The following is a 6,617-nucleotide window of genomic DNA, read 5'->3' as shown; positions in this document are numbered from 1 at the left end:
AGCTTCAAATAGCTGTGTGGAACAGAGGGAAAGAAGGTTGGAACGTGTCCCTAGTAACTGGCAAGGCAAAAAAAGATCAAAAACACAGCAGAAAAGGTGTCCATTACCAAGGGGGGGGCCGCTTGTGCAGGGGGACCCGGTTGGTTTTCATACGTGGTGCATGATTTCTGCAACAAGGGAAATTAACACTATCAAACTGTCCAAGTCATCTATGATCAATGAATGAACCATTGTTTCTTTAACTAATAAAACATTATCTATATTGAAGCTTGACTCACGTAATCATGTGGTCTGCGTAGGAGCGCGAACAGCAGGTGCTGTAGGGGCACACAGCACAGTGGACGAAGGTGGGGTAGTGGTCGGGGAAGCTGGGTACGTCTGAGCTGCACTCCATGCACCGCTGCTTGACTAGAGACACACTGTCGAGGTCACACAGAGGTCAGATACTTCAGCCACAATATATGCGTTTATACATCACCCTGGCCGTGAGCCAACCCTCCAAGGGTGTTTCAGGGAGAGTTGGGATATGCAAAAAAAAACGTATTTCCAACTCACACACACGTATTAATACACACTTGTACATGTGTGAAAAATAACAAACACCCACCAAATGATGATTATGTTTATACATGCTCTCAGAGGGCAAGCTAGCGCTACTGTCACACTTCTCAATCAAAAACTAAGTCTGAGATGAATGATAGAAGAGCTCCTGGGATTTGTCGCTCCATGTACAACAATATGACTATTACTCACCTCCGTTTCTGAAACTTGGTGAGCAGGTCCAACTGCTTGATGGATTTCCTCATGGTGGTTCTGGTTGTTTGTGGAGGTGGTTTGGACTGATGTTGTAGTTTATGTTGTATGTTGGTGTAGGTCTGGCCCGCCTGAGGAGTGGGGCCTGTCGTCTTATAGTCCATAGGTACATTCTTGGGCAACTGTCCCTTGTGGTGGGAATATGCCCTGATGGTCACCTAAGTACACAGACAAGAATAGAACACAGTGTTTAACCCCATTCTACTTATGAATACTATACCTATTCTAATATAACTCCTTCTTGATCTAGGACATGCATTTCTTTTTGGTTAACCGTTGTTCTGTCCAACAAGTAAATTGGCTGAATCTCTACGCTCTTAGAAAAAAGGGTTCCAAAAGGGTTTTTCGGCTATCCCCATAGGAGAACCCTTTTGGGTTCCATGTAGAACCCTAATTTTGGGTTCCATGTTGAACCCCCTGTAAGGATTCTACATGGAACCAAAAAAGGTTCTTCAAAGGTTCTCCTATGGGAATAGCAGAAAGCACCTTTTCTACTAAGAGTGTAGATAAAGTGGCAAGACATTTCTCTGTGGATGACGCCACTTTGTGGCACAAGTAAGAGAAGGTCTAATCAGTGAAATGAAGCTGTTCATCAACTCACTTTAGTCCCAGGTTGGAGCCCCTCCAGCTGCTTGGGTTTGCGGAAGGTCCTGTGGCTGTGGGTTTTGTGCTCCATCCTGTCCGTGGCAGAGAGGAACTGCAAACGGCACTTGTTGCAGTGACTCGCTCTACTGGCCTGAAAAATCAAGAGTTGGGTTCAGCGTTTCAGGGCTATACATAAACTGCAGAAGAAATTGTGATCTCGTTTTGTCTTCGTACAAGAGTTTACCAAACACTTTTTCTTGCAGTATCACTGCCTTTATAAAACATATGGGACCGGTTTCCCAGACCCAGATTAATCCTAGTCCTGGACTAAATACACACTTACAATGAAGATCCTCTGTTGAGATTGGTGTTTAATCTAAGACTAGGTATAATATGAGTGTGGGAAACCAGGCCATAAATACTTTTTTGCACTTTAAGAAAATACCTTCCTTGAAGTAAATTCTTTACAACAGTTTTAAATGGGAACGATGCTTACTTTTTTATGGTCCTGTGTGGCTTAGTTGGTAGAGCATGGGACTTGCAACACCAGGGTTGTGGGTTTGATTCCCACGGGGGACCAGTACGAGAAAATGTATGCACTCACTACTGTAAATTGTTGTGGATAAGAGCGTCTGCTAAATGACATAAAATGTAATGGGCCTGGGTTGTTCCTCTACCTGGTGTCGTATGTAATGCTGCTGGTAGGAGTTGGGGCTCTTGAACACCTTCAGGCAGTAGACACACAGCTGGTTGCATGTCTTTGCATGATTGGTACAGAAGTGGTTGTACACATCAGAAAAGAAAGAAGACCGGTACCGACACACCTTGAAAAGAAGAAGGGATGGGACTTCAGGAAGGTGTGGTTCTGAGAGGAAATGGAAAGGCCAGCTTTTATTCTATCCTGTTTAACTGGAGGTGAAAGGTTACCAACCTGGCAAATATAGGGCATCTCTCCTGGTTTGTGGGTGTTCTTCATGTGATGCAGGAACACAGGCTCACTCTCAAACGCCCACTCACAGATCTTACAACAAGCTGCACGGTCAATAGAGAAAACGAATCACAAATCCTCCATCAAATGCAACTTAGTTTAATCATAAGAAAATATATCTCACAGGATGCATATTTAACAACAGGTGAATATGTAAGTATGGTAATGTGAGGGTGTACTGGAAGACTGAGTGGGCCCGTGGGCATTCTCCACATGGTACTGGAGCTGGGCGCTGGTAGAGAACTGGCGGAAGCAGTGCTGGCAGGAGGTCAGCTGGTCCACCCATTTAGTCATCTCTGGGTGCTGCTTCATGTGGTCCATCAGCCTGCCGAACACACACACAGTTAACATCCTTCCATCAATTGAGATTTGCATTTGCATAGTTCTAACCCTTCAATAAGTGGTCCAGATACTTTTGTGGCAATATATCACATGCAAACATTTGATTGATACTTCTACCCCTAAATGTTGTCATTTCAAATCAATTTATGGTCAGCCTGTTTGTGTACATACTGTGTGTGTGTGTGTATCTGGAGCAGGGGACCCCTTCCTCACCTAATGTTGCTATTGGACCTCTTGGGACAGATGACACATTTGAAGGAATAGTTCAGCTTCGTGGGCTGGCTGTCGACCAGGGACTGTTGGCCCGCGAAGTGGCCATAGTAGAAATCATCCACTAGCATAACCACCTTAGGCGGAGGGTCTGGGTTGGAGCTGGGAGCCAGTTCTGGCAGGGGGTTCTGAGTGCCACTGCTGCTGGAAGGCCCAGCAGTAATGACCAGGTCTGGACAGCAGAACTGGGAGGGGGGAATTCAATACAGTTTAAAAGGGCCATCATTCTCATCATTACTAGTGGTGAATGTTCATGGTTTAATATCTAGAATGTCCTATGGTGCATATGATTAAGCTTCTTACACACATATGTCCTTGAAGTGCTTCTTGCATTTTGAATTGGGCTCCACATCGGGGGCATATCTTTACCTCCCGATCAACTGTAAAACAAACAGAACAGGGAAACATTTGACCAATGTTCTGTTCAGCGACATATCTACACTTAGAACCCGCGAGGGAATATGATAATGAGCAATAGATCTGATATGGATGTAATTACTGTACCTTTGGTGTTGCCCTGTGTCAGGGGCGTGGCCACGGGTACATTGGCCTGGCTGTTGCTCTTGACAATCTGCAGAAGCTGCGATTGGAGAGCGACTGGGACTTGGTTCCATTTCACTATAGCACAAAGGAAAGCAGGGGATGTTCAACAGATGTCACTATAGAGACAAAAGCTGTACTTCATTGAATTTAGACCCACCCATAAAATAAGAATTTACAAATCTGAGGCTGTGCGGAAGTGTTGAGTAGAGTGGGCCGGGTGCCCATGGTGCTAGCCGTGGTGGTGAGGGGGGCGTGACTGGACCCGCGGATGGTGAGGGTGGCAGGGATTTGCATAGTGGCAAAGGTGCTGGGCACCGCCTGCCGTAAAACACCACTGGGGCCAGCAGTGGGCCTAATCTGTGCAGGCTGGGTCACAACCTGAGGCATCCCCATAGACGGAGCAAAGAATTGCCCTCCAGGTCCTACCATAGGAGAGAGAGGGCTGTTAACAAAATGGTGTTACTATACCATTGGGACCCCTGTATGTCTATTGTAGCTCTGTGAAAACAGCACTGGATAAAGATGCTGAAATTAAAGACCTAAAGTTATAAAATTACCAGAGAGTAGGGTGATGGGTCGAATCATCTGGCCTTGCTGTAAATTCAGAACTATCCCCATAGGGTTCTGCCCAGGCCTGACGTTTCGGACCGGGAAACCCTGTGAGATATAGTAATGAGATGAAGTTAAATACATTCTTAAATGCATTCCACCTCGCTGAGCTGAACCAAAGCAGGTCAGAGAAGATCCATGAGCACTGATGCAGTCCGTACCTGGGTGAAGTAGATCTGCTGGGCATTGGCCGGGCCGGTACCAGGGTTAACAGCTGTGGGCAGTAGCATGGTGCTCAGACCTGTAGGGGTTTGGATCTGGATCAGCTGTTGTCCCTGGACCATGCCAGATGGTACCAGAGAGGGCATACCAGGGACTCCCGTGGGGACCATAAATTGAGGTAACACCGATGACGACACAGGAGCTGAGGGACACAGAGGAAGGGGGACAACCTAGTGGTTAGTGTCCAGGGCGGGATCTGAACTCAGGTCTACCAAGGGAGAAACCAATGTCTTGACTGTTAGACCAAGAGGACGTTCCCCCTTTGCTGAGAATAACACTGATTTTGATGTCGTAGGCAGGGGCTACCTCATCACAAGACCATGAGCCACTCATGTCTGCTACAACAGCTTCAGCCCTCGGTTCTATATTATAATCAGTGTTGCCACTTTAAAAAGGAGCAGCTTGTGCATTCTCTTTAGTTTCCGACTCCGAGGTGTATAACACATTTATAAATACTCCTGTACAATCAAATAATGAAAATCAATTTCTGAGCTTTTCCTGTGTTTCTGAAAGTAACGACAGCTGTTTTAACCTTTGGGCAGTGTGCGTTTGAGACACCATCCTTCCCCCCCAAAACATCAACTCACGTGCTCTAGTGGTGCGCTGCAAGACAGAGGAGGAGGACAGGATTGTGTTGGAAACCGTTGCCGGGACACGTTGTGCAGCTGAGGGAGTGAGGGAGGGTATGCTGGGAATTGGAGTCTCTCGGGATGTCGAGGAGAAAAAGGAGGCTTCACAGACTGCAGGAAACACACAATGGTATAAACAGCAAGGTATAGTTAAATTACATGAGAATTAGCATCCATTCTCCTGTGTTTTTATTTGATCTGACCTAGTATTGATTCTGAGCTGTTTTTTTCAGTTTATATTCTGTATTTCTTACTTCTTTACCATTGATATTGAATATTCCATTGTTGAGGAAAAGCTTGCAAATAAGCATTTCACTGTACTATTTACCCTTGTTGTATCCTGTGCACAGGACAAATAAACTTTGATTTTATTTACCTTCACAGCATAGTCCTATGCCAGGGGTGTCAAACTCATTCCATGGAGGGCCTAGTGTCTGCTGTTTTTTTGTGTTTCCTTTCAATTAAGACCTAGACAACCAGGTGAGGGGAGTTCCTTAATAATTACTGACCCTAATTCATCAATCGAATCGAACTACACCGGCTGTTCCGACACTCGTCGTATGTGGCAGGGCTTGCAAACCATTACAGACTACAAAGGGAAGCACAGCCGAGAGCTGCCCAGTGACATGAGCCTACCAGGTAGGAAACTAAGACTAGTAAACAGTAAATAAAATAAAAACGTTACTTGCATCCTTATTGTCCAAAAAAAAACGTTAAAAAAAAATGCTGTACCGGTATAACTTCTATGCTCGCTTCGAGGCAAATAACACTGAAACATGCATGAGAGCATCAACTGTTCCGGATGACTGTGTGATCACGCTCTCCGCAGCCGATGTGAGTAAGACCTACAAACAGGTCAACATTCACAAGGCCGCTGGGCCAGACGATTACCAGGACGTGTACTCTGAGCATGAGCTGACCAACTGGCAAGTGTCTTCACTGACATTTTCAAACTCTCCCTGTCTGAGTCTGTAATACCAACATGTTTCATGCAGACCACCATTGTCCCTGTGCCCAAGAACACTAAGGTAACCTGCCTAAATGACTACCGACCCGTAGCACTCATGTCTGTAGCCATTAAATGCTTTGAAAGTTGGCGCCAAGTCTAGGTCCAAGAGGCCCCCAAGCCATAAGACTCCTGAACAGCTAATCAAATCTCTACCCAGATACCCCCGCAACTACTCTGTTATTATCTATGCATAGCCACTTAACAACCCAATTACCTCGACACCGGTGCCCCAGCACATTGACACATTGTACCGGTACCCCCTGTATATAGCCTCCACATTGACACATTGACTCTGTACCGGTACCCCCTGTATATAGCCTCCACATTGACACATTGACTCTGTACCGGTACCCCCTGTATATAGCCTCCACATTGACTCTGTGCCGGTACCCCCTGTATATAGCCTCCACATTGACTCTGTACCGGTACCCCCTGTATATATCCTCCACATTGACTCTGTACCGGCACCCCCTGTATATAGCCTCCACATTGTCTCTGTAATGGTACCCCCTGTATATAGCCTCCACATTGACTCTTTACCGGTACCCCCTGTATATAGCCTCCACATTGTCTCTGTACCGGTACCCCCTGTATATAGCCTCCACAT

This window comes from Oncorhynchus mykiss, chromosome 2, assembly GCF_057628025.1.
Source record: "Oncorhynchus mykiss isolate SJ-2025 chromosome 2, ASM5762802v1, whole genome shotgun sequence".
Lineage (NCBI taxonomy): Eukaryota > Metazoa > Chordata > Actinopteri > Salmoniformes > Salmonidae > Oncorhynchus > Oncorhynchus mykiss.
Note: the sequence above shows the minus strand (reverse complement) of the source record.